The 23,535-nt window shown below is 42.9% G+C and overlaps 1 long non-coding RNA gene across 1 annotated transcript; it reads left to right on the top strand.

The window, feature by feature from the left end:
* The first annotated feature begins 9,404 nt into the window (after nucleotides 1-9,404).
* On the top strand, nucleotides 9,405-13,231 carry LOC134482976 (uncharacterized). The gene is made up of 3 exons (XR_010059758.1): nucleotides 9,405-10,182; nucleotides 10,372-10,423; nucleotides 13,083-13,231. It is a non-coding gene; the product is annotated as an uncharacterized LOC134482976 (long non-coding RNA).
* The last annotated feature ends 10,304 nt before the right edge of the window (nucleotides 13,232-23,535 follow it).

The raw sequence follows: 23,535 nt of genomic DNA, 5'->3' as shown, positions 1-23,535 counted from the left end.
CACACAGGCATGAATAAAAATAAATCTTGGGAAAAAAGAGTTCTTAGACATGTGAAACGCAGAAAAATGAGACTAATGACCAAGAAAAATATTTGAAACATGAACATTTACCTTAAAATTTATTGTAATCATGTTGGCAACAAGGAAAAAGAAATTCTAGGCTGAGTGCTGCACAGGGCTAGACTTTGGAAAGCAGCTAGGTAACGACAGAGCTCCAGCAGATCTGTTTGTAGCCTTAGAGCAGCATGTAAGGACAGTCGGTAGAAATCTCCACACTGAAACACTAAAAAAACACAGTGATGGGAAGAATGAAAGGAGAGAAGTTCAGTGGCCAAATAAACACTAGGAATGGGGTTACCAATGCAGCAGGAGCTGGTGTAGAAGAACAAAAGAAGAGGGAATTGGAGTAGATGAAGAGATACTGAAGACACATACACACTCAATACACATACACATGCATGCATATATATATATATACACACAATGCATTTACACATACATATACACATATACATACATACATAGACACACAATACATACATATATGCATGCATACATGCATGCATGCATACATACATACACATGCATACATACATATATACATATGCATACATACACACAATATATACATCACATACATACACATTTCCAAGACATAATGGCCCAATGTATTTTCAATGTCATACCTAGATACAGATGAAGGAAACCTCATCAAACCCCAAGCAGGAAAAATGTGAAAGAAATTTTACTGGGACAAATGGTGATATACTGAAGAGCAATTATAATGAGAAAATCTTAAAAACAGCCAACAATGGAAGGTGATTTCTCTTCAAAACCAAGGCAGAAGAGAAAGTCCTGACTAAATTGGGAGAAGAAAAATAGCTATCAATGTAGAATTCTATATCTAGCTGAAATTATCCTTCAGAAGTTAAAGGAAAGAAAACCAATTTTAGATAAACACTGGCTGGAAAACTTTATCAACAGCTATTTTGGCAAAAATGTTAAAGGCATTTCTTTGGAATGAAGAGAAATGGCATTTGAATCCAGTCTGAGAAAATTAAATGTATTGAAAACAATGCTACCAAGCCAAAAGATAGTTCCCATTTCTACTTCATAAGACAGTTGTTTTCAAAGAAATATTAACAAAGTACTTTAGAATTTGTAACATATCTAGTCATAATAGAGAAAATTAAAGTATACTATTGTAAGTGGGTTTTTCTGTGACATTAACAGGGATTCAGAGTCTGATAGATTGGGGATGCTATCATAATCCAGTGCAACACACTTAAAACTAAAACAAACAGGCTGGCAAGATGGCTCATCAGCTAACGGTGTCTGGCATGCAAGTCCAATGACCTGGGTTTGAGCCCTAGAATCCATGTGAACAGATGTGCTGGGTGCACCTGTCATTCCAGCACTCCTAAAGGGAGATGACAGCAGGGGACAGTGTGAAGAGTTTGGCCGAACAGTTCTCAGGCCAGCCTAGCTTGGAGTAAGTGAATCTTCAGATGCCAATAGATTTGCCTCAAAAGATGGAAAGAAAAAAAACTTACTTTTGAAAGTTGACCTTTGACCCTCCCCCCCACACACACACCTACTGTGGAGCACACTGCACTCACCACCCTCGCTATGCTAATCATATTAAACAGCAATTTTGAAGATAAAACAGGTAGGTAGTTAATAAGTCATTGGTAGAAATAAGATGTAATACTAAGAACAATTCAAAATAAGCTTTAAAAGGAGAGAGGAACAAAAAACCAAAAAGCCAGATGAAAAAAAAAAAGAGAAGACAAATAGCAAGACGGTGACCTCAAACCTGCTGGCATTGATAATTACGCCTTAAACACGCTGTGACTGCAATTGAAAGACAAAGACGGCCCCACTGTATGCACAAGCCTAAATTCATCCTACCTAGAAGGGGTGAAATGTTAAGAGATACACACTGGTTAAAAGCAACAGGTAGGGAAAATAGTATACAACACTAAGCAGGATAAGGTTACAGTGTTCGTTCAGGTATCAACACATGACAGGGATAAGCTGGGACATTTTGTAAGATTCAAAGGATTGTTTTGGGAGCTGGAGAGATGGCTCGGTGACTAAGAGCACTGTAGTGCTAAGGACTGTGTCCAGTTCCCAGCATCTATATCCAGCAGTTCACAGCTGCCCCCAGTCTGGTTCTAGGAGCTCCAGTGGCCTCTTCCAGCCTCCATGGGGTACCTGCATTCTGTGTGAGGTATGCAACCTCACACAAACATGCATGCATATACATAATTAAAGATAAAAATAAATCTCTAAAAATAGCCATCATTAAGATAACATTTTAAAACCTAATTTTTAAGTTGTATTCCCAATTACAGAATTTTCAAATTCTTGAAATAAAAATAGAAATTAGAAATAAGAGAGAAACCAAGAGTTAAAATCGGGGATTATAACACTCAGTAATTGACAAAAAATGTAGATATCAAATCAACAAAGACAGAGGATTGATAAAACTATGAGAAAGCTTTCTACCTGGATATACTGCTATCCTTTCTTGAAATTATGTTAGAGAAACCATGGGCTAACTTCACATACAACATTCAGAAGAATCATATTAAAACTACCCGACCAGACAAGTCACTATTGTTTTTTTAATTAGGAAGAAAAATCCAGAACCTTGTCAAGTGTTATATCTGGTTTCTAACCCGGAATTTTTTTTCTTCTTTATAATCTGAAACCGTAGGACTCTGTGGAAATCCATTCTCTTCCCTGTGGGGTTCTGTAGAATAGACTTTCAGAACTGACAAGGTTTTAAACATTGCATGGTACAAATGCTGCTTTTTACAGAAGAGAGACTCTGCTGATGCTTTGTGGCCCAGTTCAATCGACACATCCACATCTAAAGGTGAGAAGGCAGTGGGCCTCAGAAAGAAAGAGTAGTTTGACAGAGATCACATGTAGTAGTGCCTGTGTCCTTACCTTCACGGGCTCGTTCTGAAACCCACCCCGTCCTTATAAAAGATGCTTATTGGATAGGAGTAACAACAGAAACATTCAGGACAATATTAAGTTCCAAAGATTGGACTGCTTTGACAGGGGTCAAGGATGGGACCTACAGTAAGACCCAGGCCTTCTAGTTCCTTCTATTCTGCCATAGTGCCTGTGAGGAGACAGGGAAACAAGGAATTAATTTTTCAATCTAATCTTTAGCTTTTCAGTCTCATCTCTTGATCAAATCAGCTCACTCTAAAGCGTGAGAATGTTTCCCAACTGTCTGTTTTAATCATATTGTAACTAAAATCTAACCCATGGCTTGAAATAAGCAAGGGAGAATTCCTTGCCAGACATTAATAACATTCACTGTGGCTTTTCAACGTAAATCAAAAGCAATTTCTGGTTAAACAGCCTGAACTGTATTTAGATACTTTTGTTATCCTCTAATCGATGTCTATACCTTGATGTAAAATCTCTTTTCTAGCCTCCAGATCTCAGAAAATCTCACAGGTTTCTTTTTTTTCATTTCTAGTACTACATGCCCAAAACAGGGTAGCCCAATATTATTAACAAGCTCTGCCTCTCAATTCCATCATCATGGGTGTAAACTGACCCACCCCGCCTTCCCTGAGGCGATGAACTGCAACACTCTGAAACCATGAGCCAAAATAAACTTTTCCTCTTGGAAGTTCTTTCAGTCAAGTATTTGGCCGCAGGATATGGCCCTCATTGCTTTGAAGACCTCAAGTGTACAGGTATAGGGATAAAAGAGAATCCATGAGTTATAAGACAACCAAACAGCTAACACAAATTATTTCCTCCCTACCATTAAAAAAAAAAAAAAAAAAAAAAAAAAAAAGAGAAGCCTGGGAGGAATTACCTGACCAAGGATCAAAGGATGGTGTGAGTTTATCTACATAGTAGCAGACCATGTATGACCATGAAGGAGAGTGAGGAGGGTAGAACTGGAATTCTGTGTAACCTTTAAATGCTTCCCTTCTCCTGTCAGCCAGACCTCACCTGCCCAAGGTTCCATAGCCATCAAAGTATCACAATAAACTGGGGCTCATGCACTTAAAACCTAAGCCTATGGGTGAAATTTCTGATTAAAAACATATGAAGATGACTCAGTGTCTACCAAGGGCTTCAGAAAATCAGCACTTGGAAAGTGATCTGACTTTCTTGCCATAGCCTCTTGCTACTGTTTTTCCGTGACTCAAGTGAGCAAGCACTTTAACAAAATCAAAATTCTGAGCCCCAGGGTCACAAGTTCCTTCAAACTTCGGGGAAGCTGATAAAGTCTCTCAAGTAATTTCTCACCATCTTTGGTTCCTTTCCCCTGCAAAGCACTGGACCTGACTCTGCAGGTATTCAGCCAGGGCTGGTGAAGGTCACCAGTCCTAGCTAGTAGGTGATTTGTTTGATATATCCTTCGTGTGGCTCTTTAAGAGAGAAGGTGAGACCCCCATCTGCATCCTAGCCACAGAAAAGGAGATGAAGAGAACAGCTAATTGCTTGAACCATATACCCCATATCAGCATGGGATAGCCCATGTAATCTCCAGGATAGGTGAATAGGATCAGGGTTGGAAAGCAACGCAGAGATCCACAAGAAGCCCAGACTCACAGAAAACAGGCAGCTCAAGAACTGTGGGCACAAAAATGACACCCAGTAAATCAGAGGAAATACGTGACAGCAGCTATCTGTTTCATTGGATTTCACGGGGTACACGTGAGTGGAAGGACTTCACACCCAGAGTCTCAGCCTCTCCAGTAAGCTCTTCCCAATGAACAAGACTCTGACTGAAAACTGTACGCTACAGAAGTAATATGTGAGCCAGAGGGTCTTAACTGAGTTTAAGAAATTAGCAGACCCTTGAAGTCTATATACTCGAATTACAAATTTGACCATGGTTTGGGTCTCAAATGTCCCTCAAAAGTCATGTGCTAAAGGCTTGATAGTCATGCGTTTCACTTTCTTTTTGCTTTGACCAAGCACCTAATACGAAGCAATTATGGTAGAGTCTTCTGGGTGACCGCTTAATGGTGTTATTCTATCATGACAGGGAAATCATGGCACCAGGAGCAGAGGGATGGCTGGGCACTGTGCATCCTCAGTCAGGAATCAAAGAGTAGTGAATGCTGGAGCTCAAACAGCTTTTCCCTTTTTATGCATTCCAAGATCCCAGCTCAGGGAATGGGCTACCTATAGTTAAGATGGGTTTTCCCACCACAGCATAATTAAGGTATCCTTCAAAAGTAATGTCATGGGGTTGGGGATTTGGCTCAGTGGCAGAGTGCTTGCCTAGGAAGCGCAAGGCCCTGGGTTCGGTCCCCAGCTCCGGAAAAAAAAAAAAACAAAAAAACAAAAGTAATGTCACAAGGCTTGTCTCTTCAGTGATTCTAGACCCTGTTGAGTTGATGATATTAACCTATCACAATAACTGTGGTACTGCTGAGGGATGATGCAGCATTTAGGAAGTGAGGCCAAGTACAAGAAAGTGATGTCAGTGGAGACCTTTCCCTTGAGTAGAATATGATACATTGGCATCTTGTCTCTTCTCTTCCCTACCCTTCCCTACCCTTCCCTACCCTTCCCTTCCCTTCCCGGACCTCCTCTTTCCTTCTGCTCTCCTCTCTCCTCCTCCCCTCTCCCCTCTTCTCTTCTTCTTCCCTTTCCTTCCTTTCCCTTCCATTCTCTTCTCTCTTATCCTCTCTCCTCACCCTCTCCCCCTGTCCCTTTCTCCCCCACCTTTTCTCTACACCCTTTTCCTGGATGCTCCAAGATATGAATTCTCTCTTAAGGTTTCCTCAGTGATGTCCTGCTTCATTCAACACAGACCTTAAAGTAAAGGAGCAAAGGAACTAGGAGCTGAAATCTGAAGCCATGAGACAAACTAAATATCCCGTCCTTTCAGCAGACTTTCATGTTTTGTCACAGTCACAGAAAACCATTGAATACATTCCATAATCCTAGTTTGGAAAATTGTGGGTAAGGACCTCAATGGTCTCATCAGTAACTTCTAAGCTTGATTGGGATTCAAATGCAATAAATAACACATCTTTTTCTCACCTCTCTCTCTCTCTCTCTCTCTCTCTCTCTCTCTCTCTCTCTCTCTCTCTCTCTCAGACAGAGTCTCACTGTATAGCTCTAGCTGTCCTGGAACTCACTGTGTAGACCAGGCTGACCTTGAACTCACAGGGATCCACCTGCCTCTGCCTCCCAAGTGCTGAGACTAAAGGTATGCACCCATACCTGGTCTACATCTGTCTCTTCTTAAGTCCTGATCACTATGTCTAATCAATCCTTACTAGCTTCCTCTCCCCTTCTTTCTATGAGGTAACTGAGATAAGGGCTTTTTTATAAGAAAATTGAACATGGGACCAACGAAAGAAGAGGAACTCAACGAGGTAGGGAACTGCTAGAAGAAAAGACCTGGGGTCAATGAGAAGAACAGCAGACCAGTGGTACAAGCACTGCTTCTAGATCTTGCTCTCAAAAAGACTGATTTGCAGAAAAGCATTTCTGTCTCAGTCAGTAGCAGATCATCCGCTGGGCAATGGACCCAGGAAGATGAAGTCAGCTCTACTGACCATCCTAATGAGATAGCCACACCTTCCTTCTCAGTATGCCCTGAATGGACACCCCCAGATCTATACCCCACCTGACCCCCCCAAGGTCAAGAAAAGCAGCTCCCCAGTGGTTTGGAAAGAAACAGCACCTTGTTGACTAGAATTCTTAAGGTCCATTTGTCCTGACCTTGATTAAAGTTTCACTGCTGTGTACTGGGAAGTGGCCAACCATTGTCTTATAGAAAATATTTGCTCTGTGGAGAAAATTTCTCAGGGCAACCACCCAGAGGACACTGATTATAAAGCGCTCACTCCTGTGGAAGAGCTAGCAATCCCTCATCCAGATGTCAAACACTGGTTAATTAAGATTAAGACATAGCTTCCTTAGCAAGTCCAGTCAATCATTTTCCTGTATGGTTCTTTCCCCATTGTTCATTTCTACAGAACTCCGTTTGTCTCTGGAGGAGCTGTAAGTGTAAAAAGAACCAGAATTCACAATACCGTTTCTCTAAGAAGAGCTGAAAATAGCTTATTTATTATTAAAGAAAGGGAAGGGGAGATTTTAAGGAAAGAATTGAGTTGTCTAGGTTCACACTATCAGTTTTAAACACAAGCATGTACAATAAGTTAAAAAAAAAAAAGGTGGGCTGAGGACATGAGTTTGAGTCCCCAGCATCCACATAAGGCAGACACAGAACTATACTACTAATGCTCCTTCAAAGAGATGGGCGGATGCTGAGACAGCAAAACCCTGAGAGCCCCTGGGCCAGCTGGCCTGGAATATAGGGGAACAGATCACGGAGAAGCCCTGCCTCAGGCAAGGTGACAGGTGAAGAATGACTGCCCAAGGTCATCCTATGGCATGCGGTCACTTGAACACATGCAACACGTGTACACGCACACATGAAGACAGAGAATACAAAAGGAAAATCTGAGTGTTCCTATCGAACAGAGACACACTGAAAAACACTGAAATCTCATAGCTGAATCCGATTCACACGGATTTCCCGAGTTTGTTCTGGTAATTTCTTCCATTGGCTCAGTCATAAATACTCTGTTGCATCCAGTGTCGCTTCCTTGGCTTGACAATAACATGAGGACACGGTAAACAGCACCTGAACAATCTGCAAATTAAGGTGATTTTTCAGCACCTATAAACTTCAAGCTGAAGAGACTGTTTGAAAAGCTTGGTAAAGGAGGCAGTAACCATTTTATCTTTTCCCATAAAACTCTAATGCATTGGAGGGAAAATAAAGAAACCCCAGGTATAAACACTGCCATTGTAAGCTCAGTGTACAGCCTCCGAGATCCGTCTGTAACAAAGTCGAGTCCGTAGAATGTGGATGATGATAAAATTCTAAACAGAACTCGTGCAGGAACCCAAACGATCTGAAGGAGGGTTTTACTGGGATTTATTAGCAAGACCATCCTCGGGAATTACAGTGACATACATAGAAGAGTTTTGCAAAGGCAAATTATACTATGTTGGGCATTATTCTACCTCAATTTAAAGGTAAAAGGCAAGAAACCAAAGGTCATCAGCCCAAGAGTATATTAATTTATATCTAATGTAGGGGTTTTTCCACACGCGAAAAAGTCCGAAGGCGGAGAAGTTATAGCTCCCACAAGAAAGTTCTCGCAATAATCTTACATAATTTACAACATAAAGGACATTTCTGTGTTCAGGAACTGTGGCCGATGAGCAGTGTAAAAATGGATCTGAGTGGAAGTCACGCTAAGGCCAACACAGTCCTCTCAGCCCCTCCCTCCTGCCCTGCTGGAGTGCGGCTCTCCACCCGCCGCCATATTTACGGGCTCTGGTGGAGAGACAACCAGCTAACCTTTGGATACAAGAGGTCAAAGTAAAAGGACAACAGCAATTCTTCAGAACCGGAAGTTGCTCAGCAAGACTCAAGCCAGCTGTGTTCTCTGTGTAGCTTCACACAGGCTCTGGACAGCCCTGAACGATTTCATTATCGCTTGCGTTCCGAGGGGAGAAAGTGCCTGCTGTCCTATTTCATAATAATTGGATGAAGAAATGTAGGTGGGGATACAATTCATTTCAGAATTTGATGAATTATTTACTAATTAAGGAGATGCATAGAGGAAGGGGAAGGCTACATGACTTCAGTATAAATGCTGCTTTTATTATATTATTTATATACATGAAATTGTTGCTTTCATAAACATAGAGGTTAATCACTTAAATGGGATACCTGGCACCCTTCTCAATCCCATACACAGGCAAATTGGCTCACTGAACGTTAGTAAAATAACCCTGCAATTTTTCTAGTGCTTATCTGTGTGGTGGAATATTATAACATTTTATAATATGAACAATGGGGAAGGTAGCCAGGCTGCTGGGGTTGCAAAGCCACTTTGTTTGGGTGGTGAGGGAAAATAGATAAAATCAACATGACTCTGGGGGAAAAAAAGAAAGAAAGGGAGGAAGAAAAGGAAAGAAGAAAGGAAAAGAGCACCATTGGGACGAAAATCATGTCTTTTGCTGTTTAGGATTCCAGCATGAAGATCCGTGTGACGTAAAATCAGAACAGACGCTACAGGCATGGAAAGTGTTGTTGGAGGGCTGGGTTGGTATAACGTTTGGCCAGCATGCACGAGGCCCTGGGTTTGGTTTCTAATACTTGAGAAGAGGAGGAAGAGGATGCCGTGTGTGTGTGTGTGTGTGTGTGTGTGTGTGTGTCTGTGTGTGTGTGTGTCTGTGTGTGTGTGTCTGTGTGTGTGTGTCTGTGTGTGTCTGTGTGTGTGGGGAGGGAGGCATAGAGGAGTGGGGGAGAAATTTCAGTATAGGAGGGAAGCTAGCATACATCTGGCTCGTGACAGGAAGTGTAGCTGGAAAGCCCACTTGGTTACTGTGTGTCTGACACAAGCCATGTGTCCCTTAAGTCTTACCTTCATTTGTCTAGTTACTAATTAACTTCCTAATTAATTAATACATGCTGATGGCTTTGTGTTCCTCTTACGGGGCACGAGGATTATAATGGCAAGACTAACAAAATCCTTGTGCTCTTGGTCCTTTTGTAGGGAGTAACAATATACACACCATATATACATGTATAATCTTATGATCAATATTCTTAGGGAAATGATAAGAATGGTGGGACAAGAATAAAGACTAGCACTTTCTAAAAATTGGGATAAAACTTTAGCTGAGGTCTATCTTCTGACATGTGTTGTTGGCTATGTATCTATAGTTTTTTCATCTTACTTAACTAGAGCTTTATGTATGTTAAGATCTGTAGTTCCTCACTGCCCTCAATTCTCCTGGAAGCCACCATTGCAGTCTTTGATGCTGTAAACTTGATTCCTTGAAATATCTCATATAATTATATTATGCAGTAATTCTCCTTCTGGGTCCTGCTTATTCCAGTTGTCATTGTCCTCAGTGCTTGCCTGTTGGGAATGCAGTCAAATATCACACGATGTCTTGTTTTAAGTCTGAACAGTAACCTAGTATGTGTTTATCTTGTCCTACTTTGATAAGGAAGATCAGGGAAGAAACATTATTATCCAAAGAGATGACAAAGCTGAGACCTCGAAATGGTCAAAAACGTCAACAGAAGAGAGGTTTGCAGACAACAGCAAGAACATAATCTCCTGATGCCTGAAAGACTAGGTTTGTTCAAGCACAACTGAGTTCACAGTCAGAGGTATCTGTGCTATGAGGGTGGTCAGGGAGGTAAGGGAGGAGGCTAGAGATATGGGAGGACCCAGGTCCCACAGGAACTTATAAACCATGGTAAGGATTGTTTTAGGATAGATAGGTTTTAATAGAGAGTTGACATGATTTTTACATGTTTTACAGATCCTCTGCTTACCCTGCTGAATCAGCCAGAAGGACTCAAGAGATGACAATGGTAAGCAGTTGTGCCCATCACATTTCCCAGGAGAGAAGGCAGAAGCTTTGGTTGTTCTGTCTTTAATAACAGTTTGAGCTGATGCTAACAGATGATGCTGAGCTGAAGACAGCTGAGAAACGTTTCTGAGTTCACTTTACATATGACTTTGAAGTTCCTTTTGAAACATCCAAGTGACTAAGTCAAGCAAGACACAAGCAGAATGGTGAGCCAGAGGAAAGGCATGGTTAAGGATGGGAATTTGGAGCGCTATAATTAGCAGCACTGTAAGAACTATAGTAGTGTATCTTTGCATATCTCGTGATTTTTCACTAAACTGCGGGCTCCTATCTCATTAAAGCTATGCTGTGGTAACAAATCTTAATAAGACTAAGTACAATCCACACTGCTTTCCTGCCTCTGGTGTATGCCTGTGGTAGGTTGCCTGGTGGCTCTGTCCTGTCTCTCTGTTATCATCTTTCAGACCTAGGCTGACAGAAGTAGTAAGCCTAGAGAACTGTCGGTCACTGTGGTTGTGAGAGTTAATTTCATGTACAACTTGTTGGGACAAAAGGTGCCCAGAAATTTATGTCACTATTATTCTATGTATGTTTGTGGAGATGTTTCAAGAAGAAATTAACCTTTGAGTTGGTAGACTAAAAGAGTATGAGTGGGTAGAAGGCATCATCAAATCCAAAGACCTCTAAGTGAGAAAAGAAAATTCTTACTATGTTAATCTCATTGTCTGGGGCAGGGTGTAAGCTTCCTCTTGCCTTCAGCCTGCAGCTTAGGCCAAATCCCATACTCTCAACTGCCTGGCTACTTATCTTTAGACCGAACTCTCCTATCAGCTCCCCTGGGTCTCTATTGTGCCACCTACAGCACCTCTGAGCCTTCCTAATCATATGTGCAATGTCTTGTCATTAGCATATAGCATAGGTTTAAACATAGAGATATCATCTTGCCTCTGTCGCTCTCTAAGAGCCATACTAATACTAATGTGTGGAACAATTCCCACCACACCATTCATTTCATATATGTGGCCTGGGCTGATACACCTCTATTGGAGAATGACAGTGGATCACTGTAGGCTTTAACAGGTGGTGACTCCAGTTGTAACAGCTGTACCAGATGTGGTGTCATTGCTTGAGCAAATTAGCATATCCCTTGGTACTTGATAAGTAGTTTCAGATCTTGTCTCCATACCTGCCCACAAGGACCACCCAAATAAATTTGTTTTCAACTGATAAAGCCATGAACACACATGTCCTACCACAGGGACCACTCTCCAGCCTGATCTCCTATTGACTACACTGGGTTCTTCACACCATGAGCTGTCACATTGGTCCAGCATACTAAGGACATGGTGCTGACTAGACCTAGTGAAAAGAAAGCATCAACTACTTTAAGACTTACTTACTACTAAGACACTTTTGCATCAGAGAGTAGCAAGTAAATATGATAAACACTCAGGGATGTGATAGGTAAATTCTTGGAGGTCTGATAGTGTAGGGCCTGTATAAATGGTCTTTTTAAATGAAAGTAAGTTGTTGTATTCCATCCTTCCTGTAACACACACACACACACACACACACAGACACACAGACAAACACACACACAGACAAACACACACGGAGACACACAGACAAACACACACACAAACACACATAGAGACACAGACAAACACACACAGAGACACACACAGACAAACACACACACAGACACACAGACAAACACACACAGAGACACACACACACAGAGACACACAGACAAACACACACACAGACACACAGACAAACACAGACAGAGACACACAGACAAACACACACACAGACAAACACACACAGATAAACACACACAGACAAACACACACAGACAAACACACAGAGACACACAGACAAACACACACACAGACACACACACACAGAGACAAACACACACACACATACAGATAAACACAGAGAGAGAGAGAAACACACACACACACAAACACACACAGAGACACACAGACAAACACACACATACAAACACACACACACAGAGACAAACACACACAGACAAACACACACAGACACACACACAGACACACACAGACAAACACACTGACACACACAGACAAACACACACACAGACACACAGACAAACACACACACAGACAAACACACACACACACACACACACACACACACACACACAATTATATATATTTGGTAGAACTCTGAACTTATAGCAGCAGGAAAGACCTTACTTGTGTGTTTAATTCTTTCTTCCATGAGTAACTAATTAAGCAACCAGTTTCTAGTAGGGCCCATAGCAGGGAAAGCTCTTCAGTAAGGCCAGGCTCCACCATATTTGACTCTTGAGGTATCAGTGGCACACAGGAGAAATATTTTGAGCTTTTTGCCAGCCTCTATGCATGAAATACAGTGTAGACCCTTAATATGTTGATGTGAGGCCCATCCAGTCTCTGCAGACAGTTATACTTCCCCCACGGGAAAGAGAAAATGCCTTACATGTACTTTTGTACTCTATGGTTTTAGCCAATAGTTTAGCTGCATAATCAGAAAAATGGTTAGAAATTAGTAACAAAGATACTTAGGGAAGAGGTATATGGGTATCTCTCTAACTGGCAAAAATAATAAATGATGATGTTTGTGTCTTCTGGGTTTGCTCTTAAAAGTCACCCTCAGAGAAGAAGGGTTTTGATAATCAACAGATAAGATGACACAGCTTATGGATTCCAGTCAGCCTACTCCCCAGCTGTCTCTGTCATCGGCCAATGCGTTTATGAACAAAGCAGCCACCACATGAATGGAAATCACATGAAGACTCAGCCATGTAAGCTACTCACCATGATAATGCTGGTAGAGCCACTTCATATATGCCAACATGGGGACCAACACTGAACCCTGAAGAGAGTCCTGAATGTATCCCTAGGTATAATCAGTGCTGTCTCTAGGAGCCGGTTGATTGTTCCCATTGTCTGTCCTCAGTGGAAGACCTGGATGTAGTTTTCTCCCCTCTGCATACAATGCTTCAGGTACAACTATCACCTGTGGCTTTCACATGCCATCTCGGTGACCAGATATAGCAAAACTCTGATCAAAGAGCTCACTTCCCAGCAGTTGAAAAATAATGAATGTCTTATTTTTTCATTGGTTTACTAACTTATCATGATACCTCACAGGCTTTATGAGATTCTCTGTCACCTATGAAGCATATAGTCTAATTTAATGGTCTTTTAAAGGCTTTCTTATGATACCAGCTAGGTGGTAACAGTGGAAGAGGTTGGGGCAAGATTATCCAGGGGATGTACGTGATATGAATCAGTTGGGAATCCATGGTACTCACCTCCCACAGCCAAGACTCATGGGTCAAGCAATCAAGGGATGGGAATGAGGTGGAATCACTCAGGGTTCCCCCTACTGACCCTCTGGAATTTTTTTCTTTCCGTTCTCCCTACTTTATATTCTATTTGCTTACAGGTTTTGCTTCTGAAGACAGCTAGCTAGCTACGCGTAATCTTCAGATTAAGAAGATTTCATTGAACTGCAAGTTAAGACTGCCACCTGGCCGTTCAGAATGCCGCATGCTTCGGAATCAGCATAGAAAAAAGATATTGTTTTATCTGTATTAACTGATTCTAACAGTAAAGGGCAGGTAAGTAGGGGGCTGGAGCACAGGGCAGGTAAGTAGGGGGCTGGAGCACAGGGCAGGTAAGTAGGGGGCTGGAGCACAGGGCAGGTAAGCAGGGGGCTGGAGCACAGGGCAGGTAAGTAGGGGGCTGGTATAAAGGGCAGGTAAGTAGGGGGCTGGAGCACAGGGCAGGTAAGCAGGGGGCTGGAGCACAGGAGATTTTTGGCATCTCTTAAAGAATTTGACTTAGAGTTAAGGTCAGTGGAAAACCTCAGTATAACCCAGCCAGGACCACTAACCACACAAATCCTGCAGGAATAGTTTTGGGTCACCTCATCAGACACGATCCCATAGTCATGTAATATGCACACTGAAGGTAAAGAAAACACTCAGAAAGAATGGCATGAGGGTTATACAACCAGTTAGAGAAACAAGCACTGTTGTTCTCATACTCGTATACATACACGTGTACTCGTGTATATGTTTTTGTTTTTGTTTTTGTTTTCTCATTTTTCTATAGCACGAGATGGTTTGACTTTATAATACAATATTAAGGTCTTGCTAGCTATGTACTAAGATTTAGATTATAGTGTGTCATAGAGAAATGTCTAAACGATTTTAATGCCTCTGGTGAAGGGATGTGACGGTCTGAGTGGGAATGTCCCCCATGGGCTCATGTATTTGAACACTTGGTCCCAGGGGGTGGCACTGTTTGGGGAGGTTTAGCATGTGTGGCCTTGTCATTGTCTTGATCTGAAGATTAAGTATTGTTTAAGGAGATGATGTGGATGCTAAATTATAAGTGTTATGGACTTGTGGTAGCCAATTGTGTGTCCGCTTAACTAGAAGTCATCAAGGTATTTGGGTACACATTCTACTGTTATGTTTTTCCTTTAAAAAGTTCTAAATGGAAAAATGGCATACTGAATAAAGTAGGTTCCACTCTTCAGTGTGGGCCTCAGTTACCCTTCTCTCTCTCTCTCTCTCTCTCTCTCTCTCTCTCTCTCTCTCCTCACCCTTATGGTTTATGGTGAGGCTGTTTGGAGCTTACGTCAATAGTGCTTAGGTCTATAGACAGCCAACTCAGAGCTTCAGATGCTCCGTAGGAAGTATCTTATTTCTTATAATTTATACTACAATACCATCATAAGGAATAGATGCACATGCAGAGACATGAGTACACACACACACACACACACACACACACACAGAGAGAGAGAGAGAGAAAGCACACTATTGGTTCTGTTTCTCTGGAGAGCCAGACTCACACAGAAGCAAAGGGAAAATTGAACACTGAAGGTTTCACATTGACACTAATTTCCCAGCAAGGTAGTGACATGCACTGCTTTTGCTTTCAATTCATTGACCTGAACTCATCACCCGCCTCTATCAACAAGGGGTCAGGAAACACAATCCCGTCACAAATCTGGAATGTGGAGAGACTGGAATATTTGGCCAACAGCACTAATTAGCATCCTACCAGGGAGATGCTGCCCCTTTGAGGACAGAAGGGGTCATGGAGCTAGGAGTGTTAGCTTTACCAGGCTCTGAGTCCCATTTCTCGTGTCTTAAAGCACTCTATTGATGTGTTATAAAACCTTAAGTCAGAAAAATAAAGAATGGAAAGTGACTACATTTTAAGAAAGGATATTCTTGGGGTAAGTTCAAGGCCCTGCCTTAGAAGGCAGTGTGGACACCGTGACACACGGCAGATCATTAAGTATTTAGTAGCCACTGCTTATCAGGGCCCTGGCCGGACAGCCTCATTTAGGAGGCAGCTGCACTTGCTGTATTGATTGAAGTGGTGTGTACGAACAGAAGCTGAAACCTTCAGATTTAATGAAGGCCAGGAGCCATCCACGAGCAGAGAGCAACTGTTGAACTGATTATGGGAGACAAACCAAGAGTCTGATTAATTCCATGGAGCACCAAGTGCAAAGAGAAAGCGCCATAGTTTACATGAGCCATCTCAATCAAGATCACAGACACCTGGCAAATTCCAGTTGACTACTGCTGGGTGGAATGAGGCTCAGATAGGCGGTCAGAACACAGATAATCCCTGGGCCGGATTCTCCCAAACGCCTTCCTGACTACAGCTTAAATCCTCAGGTGGTCCTTCTCACTCCCTGAAGTCATTTGGATATTCTCCAGGCTTTGTCCTCTCTGATTAGCCTTTTCACCTAACACAGGAATGTATGGCTTCTAAGAACCTGTAGTTCTGTCTATTCTGTTCCAACCGGGGACTAAGGAGTGCTATATGTCAAAGGCCACACTTTTGTCTCTCAGCCATTTGACATTGCAGTCCACACTCTCTTTTCAATTACATGTGTTTAATTAGTTTTCGTATTGATCTTTTGGTAAACGATCTCAGTTCTAACTTGCATGCACAGGTAGACTAGAAGGTACCATTTCAACCTGAGAGAAGTGGGGGGTCTGGGAGGGCAGAAGAGGCAATTCTAGGGGCAGAGTGCACAAGGGAGTTAAGGATGGGTGACCCCTCAGCAAATGGACCCTTACTCTAGGGATATTTTGTGGACAAAGACCATCATTAAGAGGGGGACCACGAACAGCAGGGGATTTCTGATGTGTTATGTTGGTTGGACACCTTGTGATGAAAATAGATTTCAATGACCACGGTAAAAATATCACCTGTTGAGACCTGGTTTTCGGTACCAGGGATAATAAACATTAAAGTGCTTCATTCCCACTGAGATAAAGTGCCTCCCTCCCCAGCGCACACTTTTCATGAGACAAGTTTTCTTAGTGTATCCTGGTCTGACCTCCAACTCACAATCCTCCTGCTTCAGCTTTCCAAGTACTTGGATTACAAGAATGTTCCCACTGGGCTTCTAGGCAAAGAGGAGACATGAAAAATATCTTTAGCTGGAAAGAGACCTGGTAAGAGCTGCATTTTAAAAGGAGGCTAAGTCAGAGCAATGTTGAAGGTGGACAGGGAGAACCAAGGGAAGGATTTCAGGGTTGGGGCTACTGTAATGATCCCCACAGTCATTCTTCCAAGCTGTTTTGTACTTCCTATCTCCCATGTCATCAGTGACAGCTGACCTCACCCACACACATCCTCTATTTTCTCCCGAGGGGGAAAAAACTCTTCTCTTTGAGCACTAAGGATCTGAACTGATCACAGTGACTCACTTCTTCCACAGGGCTCTCCTTTGTGACAGACACTTCCTTCCAGAACTGAGAAACCAGAGGCTGATGCGGCTGTTCTTATTGCGCAGCTCCACTCAGCTCCCTCAGAAACACAGCTATCTGTGCACTGAGCTCCTGGGATTCCATGTGCCACCTTGACTGAACCCTGGTGAGAGAAGATATTTGTTTTAACATTAGCTTGTGTCTGAGACTGTTTCTAGGTGTTTCTCTCCTCTTTCTCCTCCTTCTTCACGGTTTTTCCCATTTTCATGTAAGTCTATGCTGTGCTTGTGTGTATGTATGTCTGGACACATGTCTGTGAGGGGGTCTATATGCACCTAGATACCAGGTTGATGTCAGGAATATCATCGTCCATTAGTCTTCCACCTAATTATGCATCAAGGTAGAGTCCCCCAGTCAAAGACAGAGCTCAGACCAGTCAGTGTGCTTGCTCTGGGAATCCCCTTTCTCCATTTCTGAGGCTGGAATTGTAGGTGGGCTCCTACACTCAGCCAACATTTACTTGGCTTCTGGGATTCTGAGCTCCAGTCTCCAAACTTGTGTGGTGAGAGCTGTAAGCACGAGACGATTCTCCCAGCTAGTTTCTAGGTGGCTTTAGACATATTTGAGTTTGTAAACCAAGTAACAAGAACCAGATGCTGTGTACTACAAGGCAAAGATCATCCCAGGAATGTCAACTAAGGATGCTCAGAAGAAACAGAGGCATGAATACAGGACTCACCACCAAAGACAGCAAGACAGACTTACAGTTTGCACTGCCTGATTGCCTTCTTGAAGGCAATAACTCCATGATATCAATAATAATTAAGGCACATAACTTCATGAAGGGAGGTGGCTATAACCAAAGTCAAGTCCCACCCACAGTGTGTCCAGAAGAAACAGTGAATAAGTACTGTTGGATTAGCAGCATGCTTGCGTTTAAAAAAATAAATAAATCTACTAAGTTGGCATATCAAACAAGGAACACCAAGTGCCGATGTAAGCATAATAATGCCTTGGGGGGTGTGGGAGAAGAGAAGACATGAAGGGTGGGGTAAACTGTCAAGGGAGACATTCTTGTTTATGAGAAATAAAGGCAAAGTACCAGCTGTTCCTAAGCATTTTTGTTTGTTCAAGTAGTCCTCAAGTCCTATTTTATCCCACACATGATATTGTGAAATAGGTCCTGTTAATATCCCCATTTCTCAGATGACAAAACCAAGGGCTGACTCAGGACACAGAACTGACAACCAACTGAACTCCACACCCATGGGCTTATACACCACACTTATACTGTGTCTTCCTTCTACATATTTCCTTAATTATTAGGATTTGGTCTGGTGACCCTTCCTTTTGCAGTTACCCTTGAATCACAGGTCTATGTACTCTTAAATCTCTAACTATAGTAAGAACTTCCTTTTGAAAATCCAACAATGGCCTCCTGTCTCCTATACCCTATCTATTCCTCTTCCAATCGTCTTTGATCCACTGAAGAAGCCCATCAATTACTTGTTCACCCTTGATTGGTCTCGGAATTAGCCATTCTTCTGGCTGCTGTGGCAAAACACCCAACAGAGAGAGATGTAAAGAAAGAGCTGACAGAGAGAGATGTAAAGAAAGAGCTGACAGGATTTATTTTAGAAAGGCACTATAGCTGTGGCAGGAAGTCACTGATCTTATTGCATCAACAGGTAAGAACCAGAGAGTAAACAGGAAGTGAAGCTGAAGACAAACCCAGCATCAGGTCCCAGTGACCATTTCTTTCAGCAAGGCTCTATCCCCTAAAGATTCCACAACTTTTCCAACAGTACCACCAGCTCGGTGTCCAAAGCAGCCTGTTGGGAACATTTCCTGTTCAAATAACAACAATATCCCAGTACTTACAGAACAGCTAAGCACACATTCCGCCTCTTCTGCTACCTCATAAGGCTCCTAAGCCTTTTCCTCGCCAGCTCTCTTGTTCTCTCCCCACCGTATGCCACCATCTACCTGCCTATCCCACGCCATGACACTTCCTGGTTTAAAATGGACATCAGCGATTGGGATCCTTGGTGATAAATGAGTTGAACTTAGGGATTTGATGGATTCTGGAATCAGATGACCGGAGAGCCTCAGTTCAAACCCCGGTTTCCCCATTTACCAACCATAAGTTTTGAGCACCAGTTGATATTGCTTTAGTTTCATCTATTAGTGTAACCATAACACTAGGCCTATGGGAAACTCGAATGAGATACTCCAATACAAGGCTGAAAAAGGTGAAGGGACTGGACAGCTAGCGCGTGTCAAACATGGCTCTGGCAGGCCTTGCCCTTCTCCCCCATTCCCTCTGCCTTGCTAAAACTGTTGGACAACATTTCTAGAGCTAGTCACTAAGGTCTGTTCCTTTATTTGGCCACTTCCTCTTCCTGAGGCTGACTACTAAGGTCCAGCTATCAAAGTAGTGAAGTCCAGCAATCAAAACCTGCTTTGGCTCGCCTAATCAACATGCCCAATTAAAATTAAACACCTCATTCTCATACAGGGTTTCCCCCTTTATCTTTAAAAAATGACATTTTCCCATGTCGTGCCTTTCTCCTCCCTATCCAGAGTCAGTCTTTTGTCCCTGAGGACAAATATTCCTCTTCCTTCTCCCTTGTTTCCTTCCCCTTCTTCCTCATTCTCTATCTCTTGGCCTTGTCTGCTCTCTTTCCCTCTCGGGGAGGGGTGATCTCCTTTGATCTGATAACTTGGTCTTAGGGGTCCTAAGCTGATTTTTTTTCCTTTCAAAAGGAGTCTATATAAAATGTTGCTAATGATAGGCTGTCTTCCTCTCTGAGCTTATAGGACTTTCTCACCAGGGAGTTCAAATCCCAACAGACCACTGTTTTAGCCTACCTCTCTGGGCTTCGTTTCTCTGTCCAAGCTCTCTCTGGAGCATCTACAGTATGCTCATCCCACTGAGTCCGTTTTACAGCTCCCGGACTCTGCCCACTCCATCCACACCCTCCCTCAAGGTACTCTTGCATTCAGAAAGTCTTCATCCATATGACCAGTCAAATCATGCCCCTTGTATTTCAACCCAGCCTTCTGAAGTTCACTTTCCGAATCTCGAGATTCTCTTTCACCTGTGCTGCATCTTCCTTCCCAGCATCCTTTTTCCCCAGTGAAGGTTCTCCGTGAATGGTACATCTTATAAAGTCATCCTCATTCTGCTATTCCCCTGGACATCCCTTGCTTCGTCCATACCCATGCTTATCAATACTGTTCTTCCTGGGAACGGAGTCTTGAGAGAGACTTTGAGTCTCCCCCATGCCAACCACCTTCCTTCTCAAACACCTCTGTCCATCAAGGTTAACTATGCCTTAGAAGAAGGGTCAGCGAGTTAGCATAGAAAGGTGAAGTGGCCTTTACCAAACCCTAACAAGCTATTCAATAGGAGTCTTTCCTCCAATCTACACAGTACAGACTTAAGGAAAGACGTTGGCGTGGACAAATGGTTTTCAAATCTACTTATACAGTGAAACCACTTAAACAACTATATTCATGTCTACGGCTGCCGTACCTAAGTATGAACAATGTGGATGTTTTAAAACAATAGGCAGGCATTTCATAACAGAAATCTGTAGGCCAGAAATCTGAAATCAAGGTGTCCGCAGGCCCATGTTCCCTCTGATGAGGCAACACACCCCATGCCTCTTAGCTCCTGCGGGTTTGCTAGCAATCATGTGTGTTTCTTGGCTTCCAGCTGTGTAGTCTATATTGTCACAAGGTACCCTTCCTCTGTGTTCTTGTCTTCGAATGACCACCATCATCGAAGGAAACTAGTGAACATGTCAATTACTAACATCCTGCTACCATTCTGAAAGGATCACATGCTGACAGACCATGGATTACAGAGCCAACACATCTCTTTTGGAGGACATAACTCCTTCCAACTTAGGAGGCACTGTTAGTAACATGTCACCCCAAGGGGGAAAATTTCATTTGTATAGATTCTGCTGTTTAAAATCCTTACACAATGGGCAAAAAGAAGCTGAAAACCAAGTATTTCAAGTTCAGCTCAAGGAATTTCAGAGTCTGGCTGCCTGGTATTGGCCATGCCTATGCTGCTTACCAGATGATCAGAAATCAGAATAACCCATAATTTGTCTACTCCGATTTACCTACTCCAAAGATGAACTATAAGAACCAAATGAAGTTATAATGGAGAGAAATCCACTAGAAGCTGCAATTTTAGTAGTGACTGAAGAGCAGTCTATTTTAGAGACGGAGTGAAGAGTCCTGATGTGTAAAAGCTGTCAGTGAAGAGCAGTCCCTCTATTTTAGAGATGAAACAGAAACAGTCAGTGATTTACTCAAAGTCAGTGGGGAGCCCTAGAAAGAACTTCAGATCTCCTGTACAGATCACAGTACATCTCCCCAGGAGCCAGTGCTTTTCAGCCTAGATCTCAGGGGTCACCATGATGGAGGACAGTGAGAGACTGCGACAGGATGGCTCCCTTTTATCTACTTGGTGTGTTGATGTTCTGGTAGGGTTTTATTTCTAAAGAAAGAGGTGTCTGGGGATGCAGTCAGTTGGCAGAGTCCACTGTGAATGGAGCCCGAGTTTAATCCCCAGCACCACATAAACTGGGTGTAGTGGTAGAGCCAGGATGGAGGCAGGAGGGTCAAGCTTAAGGCTGTCCTTGCCAACATGGTTCAAAACCACCTGGGGCTGCATAACACCATGCTAAGAGAAAGAGGGGGGCATTGGATGGAGGGAGTGAGAATAGGGATGGCAGACCAAGGTTGGGGGGTCTTTCCATAGCTTAAAAAAATCACTAAGCTCTGTGCTTAATTATGATCTCAGAATGGAATTCATCCTGAATTCTGTACCTTCCCTCGAGCAGAGAGACTTCAAATTTTGGGTGGTTGAGAATGTTTTAAAAAGAGACACAAGGGGCTAGAGAGAGGATGGCCCACTTGGTAAAGGGCTTGCTGCATAAGCATGATAACCTGGATTCAGAGCCACAGAATCCATGTAAACCACAGACACAGGAGCACCAACTATTAGAATCCCAGCATAGCCAAGTGGGGAAATGGGAGGGAGAGAGAGGAGAACTGCCAGAAACAAGGGTGCGGCCTAACCTGGCTTACATATATGGAAAGAGGTTGTCTCAATCAAGATGAAAGGGAAGCTTCAACACTCACAGGCCATTCTGACTGCACATGAAAGCCATGGCATGCATGCATGCATGCTTACATTGTGTGTGTGTGTGTGTGTGTGTGAGAGAGAGAGAGAGAGATAGAGAGAGAGAGAGAGAGAGAGAGAGAGAGAGAGACATACACAATTGATTGGCTAATTAATTAATTTAATCTTAAACCAGAAGTGAGGTAAGTGAAGTCACCATGTCCAATACAGAAGGGAGCACACGGACTCTGCTGCAGCATGTCAAATGCCTGCTTTCTATCATTACTAAAATTTGTGTGAGAGGAGCAAAGAACTAAGACCTCCCAGGGCTCCAATCAGAGTCGTGTCCACTGAGAGCCGGGATGAAATGGACGGAGCGATCTCTTATTCTTATGCTTCTAATCACCAGGAAGCTCAGGAAATTGGAAATGCCCCAGAAACAACATGACATATCAAATACCAGAGCCCGGGTGATCCATCATCATCTTCACCATGGTGCCCATTACCCTTCACTTCCGCAGCGCAGGCAGTCCGTAAATCAGCAGTAGAGTTCTTTGGGAACCCTGAGTGAAAGGCACTGGATAAATGTCAGCAGGGATCATTAAGGCCACCTTTTGCTTTAGGCAGATAAATGTTAGTAAGTCCATGTTCCAGGAGGCGCCAACAGGGATGCTGGACATATCCAAGGGCCCCAAGATTCAGTAATGCTTTGCACAGTCTGAAAAGAAAGATCAGAAAGGAAAGGCATTTTTTACCCCCACACTAAAAATATCCCTCAGGTATAAAAGTCCTCAGCAAAGTGCTTGCTTTGCAAGCTAGAAGACACAAGTTCAAGCTCGGGGAACCATGAGTTTGCTTGTTTGTTTGTTTTAAGTCAGGTGCATTTGTAATCCTAGTGCTAGCGAGACAAAGGTAAGAGTATCACTAGGGCCCACTGGCCAGACAGCCTAGCCTACTTGGTAAACTCCAGTCCAGAGAAGACTGTTTGAAAACACAAGACACACAGCACCTCAAGAATAACACCTAAAATTTGTCCCTGGCCTCAAAATACACTCACCCTAACATGGACACTTACAACACACACACATACACACACACACACACACACACACACACACACACACACACAGAGAGAGAGAGAGAGAGAGAGAGAGAGAGACAGAGAGACAGAGACAGAGAGACAGAGACAGAGAGACAG

The sequence above is a fragment of the Rattus norvegicus genome, chromosome 18 (assembly GCF_036323735.1).
Source record: "Rattus norvegicus strain BN/NHsdMcwi chromosome 18, GRCr8, whole genome shotgun sequence".
Taxonomy (NCBI): domain Eukaryota; kingdom Metazoa; phylum Chordata; class Mammalia; order Rodentia; family Muridae; genus Rattus; species Rattus norvegicus.
This window is presented reverse-complemented; position numbering and strand designations above follow the sequence as displayed.